Raw genomic sequence first — 12,500 nt, 5'->3', positions numbered from 1 at the left:
AGACCATGTAATGACAGGCTAGAAGCTACAATGTTTCTAGAGGTGATTTAGCATCGTGGCCTGCGGGGTCAGCTATTCAGTGAAAAACCATTAGCCGCGAGCACTGGGTGTAGCATGAAGCAGCGCGCAGGAACTATGGAAAAGCCATAAACATTTACACTACACATACTGTACAGTAATGCTAGTCATTTCACAGAGGCCCCTTTTCACCATCTGTGCCCCCCCATAAGGGAAAGACAGCCCATTGATCAGCACTTGTTCTCTGATGTATGGGCCTGTGCCGTGAGTGATGGAGGTCTGTTCTAGTGACTGCGTGGCGTGCTACCAATCAGACGGGAAGGGCCCGCGTCCATCGTTCTAAAATCTATTTGCAGCTTCTATAGTCGTCCATTGAGCTGATTAGTCTCACATAAGGCTCCATAAGCTGAAACGGCATCTGACTCGAGATGCATGGGGTCTTTGATGGGGGTGCTTCACAAGATACTGATTCAAAAGTAGGTCACCATAAGGAGCCAAGTACTTTACCCATGAAGCTCAACCGTGATGACTGTAAGCTCTATTGTGAGCATAGAGTTTTGAAGGTGTGAGGCCAGATATGGACTTTATGAGGGATACTGACTATTCCTACCTTTCTCAACAGGGACGTGCACAGGAATTTTGAAGGGCAGTTGCTTTGCCCTGGAAAAAAGGGGCAACATGTTAATTTTTGTCACAGCCACTGCCACGCCCCCGTCCCCTGAATGCAGGTTTTGCCAATATCACTCGAAACTCTCACTATCCGCCACTGCCACGCCCCCGTACCCTGAAAGCATATTTTGCCAATATGATTTTTAACTCTCACTATCCGCCACTGCCACGCCCCCGTACCCTGAAAGCATATTTTGCCAATATGATTTTTAACTCTCACTATCCGCCACTGCCACGCCCCCGTACCCTGAAAGCATATTTTGCCAATATGATTTTAAACTCTCACTAACCGCCGCTGCCACGCCCTTGTCCCCTGGACGCTTATTCCACGATTATGTTATCTTGGCATAAATAAAGTACTGCAGCCGTAATAGTATTTTAAATATATATATATTTTCTTCGGAGGGGCAACTTCAGTTGGGGAGGGCAAACGGGCAGTTGCCCAAACAACCTCAGCCCCCTCCTGTGCAAATCCCTGCTTCTCAACACTAATTGCAAGTGTTGTAGTGATTTAACAAAGTAATTATCAACATATGACTTCATCACCACATGACATTGCTATCCATTACCTGAATTGCAAATATGCTCAAATCGAGTGATTCTACTAACAGTCTCCACTACTGTAATAGTGAAGGCTCTCAGTGCTGGATGTGTATCTCTGCGCTAACACCACTAGTGAATTGACCTCTACGCTAACACCACTAGTGAGTCGATCTCTACGCTAACACCACTAGTGAGTTGATCTCTGTGCTAACACCACTAGTGAGTCGATCTCTACGCTAACACCACTAGTGAGTCGATCTCTACGCTAACACCACTAGTGAATTGATCTCTCCACTAACACCACTGCTGAGTTGGGGCCTTTTTTTGCCGTTCAGAAACATCAGAGGCGCCGCTACAAATCCAACTGGAGCAGGGAAGGAAGTGGGTGTCATGATGACAGCGAGAGAAAGAAGAGACAGAGGGCGTGAGTCTGAGAGATGGACAGATGGTTAAGGACAGTGATGATCACACTGAGGTGTCTGCAAGAGACAAAGGCAATGTTTTCCCTGAGCCCCCAACTACAAGGGGAGCCTAACATCTTGTCTGGAGAGGCCTGATGAAGTGGGACTGACCAATGTTGGCTGATGGCCAATGTTGCCGGAACACCCTAAGCTAGTACAAATAGAGTATACAAGACGACCGGAAGTTTATAGTTTTTATTGTTAGCTGTGGTAGCATTTTATGTCTTCCTGCTCCCAAAGAAAAAAATGAAAAATCCCTATGTAAAAATTAAAAGGTTTTCTCAAAATTTTCATCAAAATCATCAGTTGGCCTTTTGTAACAAACTGTTGTCTTGTCTCGTAAAAATAAAGATGTTGCTATCACTATGCTAAAGAAGCAAAAGAATGGAAAACATGTGTGTCACTTGCCATGAGGGACACAAGAGTGGTATCCATGGTTACAGACAACTCACACACGTGTTTTTATATGAAACTTAATGTTACAGCTCAAGCGCCTAAAATATCAGATTTATTTTATTCAACAGATTGTGGCTTTCAAATCCTTACATAAGTGACTATCAAAGGGAAAGCAACAGACATATTGTGTATACAAAGTGTATAAAAAGACAACTTACACACAATGATCAGAATCAAATGTGGGGTATTATCCAACAGCCATGGGCTTTATCTTGATGATTTTCCTAAACCCCATTTATTCTCTCATGGGGATTTTCCTTTTAAAAACAGAACTCGCAAAAATGCTAATCCGCTGCATACACTATTATGACGGTCACTCCTGCATTTGAATATTGAATAGTCGTGTGCTAAGTAATGGAGCAACAAGACTGACTTCCAAAAAGTACACGACAGAAAATGAAACAGTGAAAAAATACACGCTTAACTTATATCATACCTAGCCTGTATGTTCTACATGCAAAAAATAATCTTTCATCAAAAGGATTTGCCAATATACAGACAGAACCAAACAGAAGCAACAAATCCAAATGTGTTTCAAACGCTTCATACACAAACAAACACAATCATAACTTAGTTTCATATTTGTATTAGGCAGACCTTTCATCACTACATTTTTAAATACACAGTCAAAACAAAACAGTCAAAAACAAAAATTCCAATGTTTCATACACAATAAAGGTCAATACCTCCACACATGTCCTACACAACCAATACTTTGAACGCTGGCTCTCTCCATCTTTATCCACTATTAATTATGTATATACCTTATGGTGTGTTTCATGGACTCATATACAGTATGTATCATGTACATATGCAGCATGTCTGCTAATATGTCTTATCCTCCGATACGTGTATGAATCCATCTCTGAGCTCCTGATTCTAATAAGTCTTATCCTCCGAGACGTGTATGAATCCATCTCTGAGCTCCTGATTCTAATATGTCTTATCTTCCGATACGTGTATGAATCCATCTCTTAGCTCCTGATTCTAATATGTCTTATCCTCCGAGACGTGTATGAATCCATCTCTTAGCTCCTGATTCTCTTTTCTCCTTCTCTCCTCCCTTCCCCCCACCTCTTCTCAAAGTTTCTTCCTGTTGAAAGGGAGCACTCCTTGGCCTAGTCTCCTTAGTGCTCTGGGCTCCGTAAACCACCAAGTATATATCCAGTATATATGCTGTTTCAAGATACGTATGTGTAGTTTTATATAATATTGCAATGGTTTAAATCAATGGTTTTTACATTTATGTGTGGTTTCCCAGCATGATTTATGATCGATAATCAATCCCAGATCTTTGTTTTCACACAACTCAACTTTCTATCACTGATCCTCTCTGTTTTCAACTTCTGATAGGCCGATTATACTTTGTCTTACTTAAATACAACGATAACTTGTTATTATCAAACCATTTCTTTATGACTTCTGAAACTCAATCAGGAACACAAGACATTGTGTGTGTAAGGATGTGTGTGTGTGTGTATGTGTGTGTGTGTGTGTGTGTGTGTGTGTAACAGAGGGGAGGAGGGGAGAGTTTGTCATGAAACAACATGTCTTCATCTGGGCTCAATAACGGAGAGCTTAGGTTAAAACAATATACGTTTGTGTGTGTGTACACAGACAAATCCCCCACGGAGCGAGGGAACACGAGAGAGAGAGAGAGAGAGAGAGAGAGAGAGAGAGAGAGAGAGAGAGAGAACAACAAAGAGTCTGAAAGAGAAAGTTTTACAGTGTTACTCATTCTCGATTCTGGAATCAATTTTAATGTTCTGGTGTTCAAGATGTATCTCTAATGAAGGTTTAAGAGCGTTAAACAGCTGTGTATGGCATCCATATGTTCTTATGATAAAACATACTGTATATGTACACACAAATACACAGGCACATATACACACACACAGTGGCTGTACCTACAGTGATAGTGTGTCGATGTTTTCCCCAGCGGATCTTGTCAGAGCTTATTTTCCACTGTTTGCACTTTCCAGCTTAGCCACACAGGTCACACGGCCCTCTGAAAGAGAGAAGGAGAGGAGAGGAGGTGTTAAAACAGCTAGTTCTACATGGAAACTAAACAGGAGGAAAGGATTGCGTGTGTGTGTGTGTGTGTGTGTGTGTGTGTGTGTGTGTAGGACTGCTCGCCCTTTAATAAACAAACGTTTTGGTGCTCACATGAGACAGACAGATTTGTCAAGTGCTCACTCTCATTTGGCTAGGGGAATTAAGCCATGCTATGTGTGTGTGTGTGTGTGTGAGTGTGTGGGAGTGTGTGTGAGTATGTGTGTGTGTGTGTGTGTGTGTGTGTGAGTGTGTGTGAGTGTGTGTATGGGGGGAGGTTCTTCAGACAACGTTTTTCATGACAGTTGAATGACTCTCACTATTCACACTTCCACATAAATCTGTCTGCCTTTCAAAGCACAGAAAACTGAGCTGCGCTTGGTGTGTAGCTGGGGTGTGTGTGAGTGTGTGTGTGACTGTGTGTGTGTGTGTGTGTGTGTGTCACTATTGAGGAGTGTGAAAAGAGAAGAACGGGCGGAAAGACAGAGAATGAGTAAGCTAACAAAAGGACTCGAACGCAGGAGCACAAACTCCACACATGTAAAGCCATAAACCAGTAATCACTGGACAACCTTCTACCATCTTCTCAAATGCTCTGAATATGTTGTACCATTTTGCAACTGCTTCAATGTTCCCCTTGTTTAAACCATTCAATAGATTTTGAATTTTCGAATCCTACAGGATATTTAGGGAGTAAGGTGAGTTAAGAGCGTACACACACACACACACACACACACACACACACGCGCCCAAGTGAGAACTCAGCCCTTGGGCGACCACATGTGTTGGCTGGCTCCCAGTGAGCCTAATCGATCTCCAAACCACAAGCTGATGGATTGACAGGGGGCCAAAGACAACCGGCCACAGAGGCCCTATCTCTCATCACACCACTGAGCCTTCTGGCCGCGTGCGGAGGATCGATACGAATGCCACTTCTGCCACCAATGAGGCATGCTACACATTAGCAGTCAAATGCTTGCCAAGGCAACAAAAAAACTAAAAAAATCTAAAGGAGATCTAATTGTCCTGCAGATAGACTTGAGCTCATGAGTAAATCAAAATACACGTTATACATCCCCCAAAATGAAACAATCAGATCCACAACAAGTAGGTTAAAAAAAGGGATTGATTCATTAGTCCCACAATTGAAATTTGTATGTGCGTCTCTTTCAGATCAGAAGAGTCCTTAAACCAACGGCGTGTTTGAAGTGTCTAAGCTCTTCCTCTCTGTTCAGTGTTTTCTGCCTATATAGAGAGTGTTGCCAAGTCTAATGAGTCGTATCATTTGAAGTGACTGAGCCACCCACAACATTCACACAAAAGCCTCACTCAGTGTGTCTGTGCATGCATGTGTGAGTGTTTTTGTGCGCACAAGTCCTTGTATTTGTGCAAGTACTTTTCTGAGCATATGTACCGCTGTTTGTGTGTGTGTGGAGGGGGGGGAGAGAGAGAGAGAGAGAGAGAGAGAGAGAGAGAATGAATGAGAGCACCTAGTGCACCTAAAGGACGGAAAACTCTTCACGATTTGTGGAAAATGTGTAGGTGTGTGTGTGTATTTGTGTAATGTACAGAGTGTGTAGTGTAACAGAAATGCCGGGAACAACATTACTATCTCATACCCACTGATGAGCATGTGCTCTGTGCTGACACATAGAAACCGACCTATAGCATACATACTATAATCCACTGACGTATAGAAAACACTGACAGCCTGTCAGGCAGTGATTCCTGTAAGCCTAGAAAACTCTGTCTCCCACACGAAACATGGTTGTGTTCGACTAATGCAAACGTGTCATTACGTACCGGAGCATGCATATGTATGACTAAACACATTCAGGCATGCGTTTACGCTCATTTTATTCATCTCAGATGAATGGCAAGAAAACATTGTACATATCTTGCTATTGGCTGATAAATCATAACTTAAAAGGAGTAATGATATTAGTCAGCTAGTGTTATTCAAAAGAAAGGAACTAAAAATGAGTATGTTCATCTGTCATCTCATACGAGTCAGCAAGTAGCCCCTTTTATAGTCCTTTCCCAACCCTACCTTTGGTTTCTTTCTGATTTAAAGGCAATTTGCTCTCCCTCTCATTTTCCTGTATTTGCCTGTCTATCTCTCTCTCTCTCTCTCTGTATCCCCCTCTCTCTCTCTCTGTATCCGCCTTTTTCTCTCTCTCTCTCTGTATCTGCCTCTCTCTCTCTCTCTCTCTCTCTCTCTCTGTATCTGTCTGTCCCCCTTTCTCTCTCTCTCTCTCTCTCTCTCTCTCTGTGTATCTGCCTGTCTCCCTGTCTCTATCTCTCTCTCTCTGTATCTGCCTGTCTCCCTGTCTCTATCTCTCTCTCTCTCTCTCTCTTACCCATTCTCTCTGTATCTGTCTGTCCCCCTGTCTCTATCTCTCTCTCTCTCTGTATCTGTGTCTCCCTGTCTCTCTCTCTCTCTCTCTCTCTCTCTCTCTGTATATGCCTGTCTCCCTGTCTCTATCTCTCTCTCTCTCTCTCTTACCCATTCTCTCTGTGTATCTGCCTGTCTCCCTGTCTCTATCTCTCTCTCTCTGTGTATCTGTCTGTCTCCCTGTCTCTCTCTCTCTGTATCTGCCTGTCTCCCTGTCTCTCTCTCTCTCTCTCTCTTACCCATTCTCTCTGTATCTGCCTGTCTCCCTGTCTCTATCTCTCTCTCTCTCTCTCTCTCTTACCCATTCTCTCTGTATCTGCCTGTCTCCCTGTCTCCCTGTCTCTATCTCTCTCTCTCTCACTATCTCACCCATTCTCTCTGTATCTGCCTGTCTCCCTGTCTCTATCTCTCTCTCTCTCTCTCACCCATTCTCTCTGTGGCCTCCAAGGCCTCGGGGCCTGGCTCTGAAATGTTTGTCTGATGGTTAGTCAGCAGTGCACCGCAGTAGAGAGCAGGGGGGGGAGTGATGGAAGAGGAAGAGAGGAGGAGAGCTCCATTTTTTACCCCCCTCCACCCTGGTGCTAATGTCCATTGTGTCTGAGAGGAGAGGCAATAGAGGAGGGGGTGGGGAGACTCTGTGTGTGTGTGTGTGTGTGTGTGTGTGTGTGTGTGTGTGTGTGTGTGTGTGTGTGAGGGAGTAAGTGAGTCAGTTTGTGTGTGCGTGTGAGTGTGAGTGTGTGTGTGTGTGTGTGTGTGTGTGTGTGTGTGTGTAAGTGAGTGTGAGTGTGAGTGTGAGTGTGAGTGTGAGTGTGAGTGTGAGTGTGTGTGTGTGTGTGTGTGTGTATGTGTGTGTGTTGGCAAGTGATCTCTCCAGACAGAAGAGGTGGTTGAGGGCTGCTTTTACCAAAGCAAACTCAATGAAAGATTTAGTCAAGAGCTCCCTCCCTCTGGCATGGTCCAGCCTCTTACTATGTCATCCCAATACCCATCAACTGCTACTCATGATGTATGCATGTGTGTGTGTATGTCTATGTGAGTGTGTGTGTGTGTATGTGAGTGTGTGTGTGTGAGTGTGTGTGTGTGTGTGTGTGTGTGTGTGTGTGCGACTGAGTGAGTGAGTAAGAGAGAGAGTGAACCCTAATTTGATAGATATGCATGGCCGGTTCTTACAAGTAACGAAAAAGGGGAACGTGTAAAGCCCTATTTGAATTAATTACTAGAGCACATTCATTTGGTAATTTCATAACATGCACACAGACCCAAGCACCTTGGAGGCCAGACTAACACCTTGTTTGGGTGCGACTGATAACAGAAGCAGGCATTGCATGGAAATTCTATTGAGGTGAGCGTTCATGCCACTTCCATATTTGAAATGCAACCTGCATCTTGGTTTTCAACGTAAACAAGCGCATTTAATATGATCTCTACAGAGTTGGACGGCATAACATTGACTACTAGGTTACTAAATTGACCTCAACAAAATATCTTGCCAAATGGCGTCGTAGGCTATGCAACTACTCAACACCACACAGACAGTGAATACAATAACCCAGTAGCTTATCATTCATCTGGCCTTAATGAGCAACAAAAAGAGAGAAAAGGTACTTTTTTGTGTTTAACATGTTCTCCCTTGTACGTTGCTTTGGATAAAAGCGTCTGCTAAATGACTAAATATATATAGGATTTGCTCAAGACACAAATTCACAGCACACCCACAAGTTCATGTCCCACAAAGGAAATATCAACTCTTCTCGACTCTCCCCTTTGATGTGGCTTCATTTTGCGGACTATCATTGCCTCACTCACATACTATCTCCCATCTTGTTGCCCCATTGAACACGGGCCCTGTGTGGTTATATCATACCCATACTGAAGCAGATACGATGGTGTTGACTGGAAACCAGACATGCTACAGACAGACATACATCCGAGAGGGAGTAGGAGCGTGTGGTGTGTATGCACTGTTATGACCCACTACGCTCCCCTTAGACTGTGCAGTGGCCGTGTGTGAACTGCAGGCAACATGCATTGGGGAGCTGATAATTAGCTGATTGCTCACGCCTGGGAGGTTGAGGCCAATATAAGATCTAATATTGATATTGCCCTCAGATCTTTCTCTCTCTCTCTCTCTCTCTCACACACACACACACACACACACACACACACACACACACACACACACACACACACACACACACACACACACACACACACACACACACACACACACACACACACACACACACACACACACACACACACACACACACACACACACACACACACACTCCACTCCGCTATACTTACTTCTGAGTATACTATACATGACATGCAGACATCCAGACATGCAGTTTCTGTAAGTTTATTAAAATAATTATCTTTTTAAGCTAACCGCCTCCTCTTTTTATGTTGCTATGGTCACACAAGCCGGGCTGGAAGCGTACCAATACAGAAATGTGCTCGAACGTGAGTGTGTTTCGCTGCGTGCACGGATGCTGCTAGGGCATAATCCCACCAGATCCTGTGGTAAAAAGCGAACTCACACTGATCCAAGTGTGACACTTGGAGGAGTCCAGAGGTGCCTAAACCTGACAGACATCCCCGACACCTCCGGTCCCCTAACCGCAAGGGTAATGACTCACCCTCACCATGTGCTAATCCATTCTAATCCCATTTTAAATAACACACATCCATGCAGGTATAAGATTACATAAAATACCCTGGCCTACTCTCCCTCTCTCTCTCTCTTCTTCTATTTTCCTCCTCCTTCACACACACACACACACACACACACACACACACACACACACACACACACACACACACACACACACACAGACACACACACACACACACCATCCCCCCACAACCCCAGGTTGCCTCATCACTATGACACCCACATCACATTTCAGGGGCCATTACCGGGAGTCACTTCATCAGCTGGGGGGTGACAGCAGACGACAGCCCCCAGCGCCAGAGTAATGGTTCCAGGGGTGGGGGTCAGGAGCCAGACAGGCACACACACATGCACACACACACCCACATGCACACACACACACACAAGCACTCACACATGCACACACACACCCACATGCACACACACACACACAGGCACACACACACACACACACACCCACACACAGGCACACACACATGCACACACACACACCCACATGCACACACACACACACAAGCACTCACACATGCACACACACACCCACATGCACTCCCACAGGCACGCACACATGCACACACACACACAGACACACACACTCACAAGCACTCACACATGCACACACACACCCACATGCACACCCACACACAAGCACTCACACATGCACACACACACCCACATGCACACCCACACACAGGCACGCACGCACACACACACACACACACACACACACACACACACACACACACACACACACACACACACACACACACACACAGACAAACATACACGCACACACAGACAAACCCGTTCTTCCTGAGTTTTGTCTCCCTCAGGTGTGCAACAACATGGGCAACTGTACACGCACACGCACACGCACACGCACACGCACACGCTCACGCACACGCACACGCACATGCACACGCACACAAACTACTACGTGCACACAGGAAAAATAATACCACACCCACAAACACAATCATACACACAAAACCGCTCTCTCTCTCTCTCTCTCTCTCTCTTTCCCTCTTTCCCTCCCTCACACACACACACACACACACACACAAATAAGTAATATGAACAAGCAACACTCTCACCTAATCATTGTTTATTCTTGTTTTTATATCAAGGTCTGCAGTCCAGCAGGTTGAGCCAAGGGCAGAGGACTTTTCTATGAGAGTAAAAACCTGAGAGCGATCTTTCCGATCTGATCCAGGGTCTGCGGCTCTCTCAGGAGACCTTGCTCTTTGCACACTGCCAGGCGGCACAGCTTGAAAAAGGTCAGACGAGCTGAGTGCATTATAATCGACACTCCGGCCTTGCCTGTCACGCAGCCAGAACTTTGATCAAACCCGCTCACGGTGCCAGAAAAGCAAGCTTCTTATCATTCTGGGTTTCCTGCCTCTGCCCTTAGAACCAGGGAGAAATACCAGAGTGAACATTCTTCTGCGTCAGAGGGGGGAAAAACTCGGCTTTCCCAGAACATTCTGGAAGACTTATCAGGAGACTTATCTCCGTTTAATTGCACAGATTTTTCCAGCTCACTGCCAGTTCTTGCTAAATGAGTGATGCAGGTGCCGTCGACGCGCGGACCAGGAAACCCCTGAACCGACTCTCATTTTTTTAATTCTCTGCCAGGAATTATCATGCAAATTTCTGTTCATTTCAAACAGACTATTAGAAGTACGTGGCCGTATTTCTTCTTCAAGCTGACTTTTCTCATAAGGCCAAAAACCGCCTTCTCCAAAACCTCGTAGACAAACAAATAATCAAAGCTGCTGAGAGACACAGCAAATCAGCTGAAAAGACTGGACTCATCATCATCCTCATCATCATAATCTCACTGACATAGAAATCTATATCATTCCATGGCAAACAGCCAAGCTTAAGCTAGAAGCACCCAGGCCTACTGTCACACTCTTTAAACATAATAGATAAACTTTGATTAATCCCCGTAGGGAAATTCAGGACCCAACCACTTAATATGCATCACTGGGTGTTGGTATAGTGTACTAGTTTACAACGACTGTGTTTAAATGACTAAAACAACTCCCTTTTAACAGGAAGAGACCCTGAGCAGAGGGCTTCTTCTGCCTTGCAGCACTGTCCATCATTGAGAGAGTACCTTTTCTGGTCCCGGGTCCATGTTGTTTGCCATGTGATGCTTTTTTCCCCATCTTTCTGCTGCCGTAAAAAACACCAGGCAGTGAGTCACCACCATCCCAGACAGAGCGACGTGTTGTTGTGCAAGACGATCAAACTTACACAGATTCTAAAGACCAAAGAATAATTTCAACCCAAACCACAGGCAAATAGCCAGCCTCTTATCCCAAAGAGCCCTTGGAAGTAATAGGTGGCCTCAGTCTAATTGCCTTATGCAACATAAGACTGAAAAACTCCATGTTTTCCAGGAAATTACCAGGGTTACGGCATCAAAACCTTTTTTTGGCTCTGTTGCCTAGCAATGCAACTTCATGGGCGATTCTCATTGGCTGAAAGTTTGTGTCCAGCCCCCAGAGCCCACATACTGGTCAGTGGACCACAAAGGTGAGATTGCTATTGGCTGGTTCACAAGCCCGTTCCCATGAGGCCTTTAATGTGCAGTGACAGCACATGACGTAAGGACAAGGCTCTGTCAGTGGCTCACATAAGCCCAGTCAGCATCCATCACACACACACACACACACACACACACACACACACACACACACACACACACACACACACACACACACACACACACACATACATACATACATACATACATACATACATACATACATACATACATACATACATACATACACACATACACACATACATACATACATGCTCACACACACAGACACACACACACACACACACACACACACACACACACATAGATAGATATACTGAAGACTGATAGATGAAATATTATACATGAATGACATAAAAAAAAAAACACATAACTTATACACACACACACACACACACACAATGAGGTAGGTGAAAAGACCGAACCAAGAATAAATAGAATAAAACTAAAATGATCCTCTGTGTCCCTCACCTCTCCCTGCCCTCCAGGGTTTGGGCAGCAAGCGCTTGATGTCAAAATAAGACACAGCGCCTCAACAACTGCCTACCGAGGACGGAGAGAGGACTGCAATATGTATCGTCTGATGGAATCTCAAGGTAAATTATATTTTTGCCGGCACACAGTTTTAGAAAGAGTACTATCAATGTGTGACAA

The 12,500-nt window shown here is 44.7% G+C and overlaps 1 protein-coding gene across 1 annotated transcript in view; it reads right to left on the bottom strand.

Moving 5' to 3' along the window:
- rarab (retinoic acid receptor, alpha b) overlaps positions 1-12,500 on the bottom strand; it is a 130,499-nt gene that overhangs the window by 88,052 nt on the left and 29,947 nt on the right. Inside the window, exon 2 of the mRNA XM_080840287.1 lies at positions 4,059-4,155. The gene's annotated coding sequence lies outside the window, so the exon portion shown is untranslated. The remainder of the gene's footprint in view (positions 1-4,058; positions 4,156-12,500) is intronic.

This window comes from Sprattus sprattus (genome assembly GCF_963457725.1).
Source record: "Sprattus sprattus genome assembly, chromosome: 6".
Taxonomy (NCBI): domain Eukaryota; kingdom Metazoa; phylum Chordata; class Actinopteri; order Clupeiformes; family Clupeidae; genus Sprattus; species Sprattus sprattus.
Note: the sequence above shows the minus strand (reverse complement) of the source record. Positions and strands in the feature narration are given on the sequence as shown.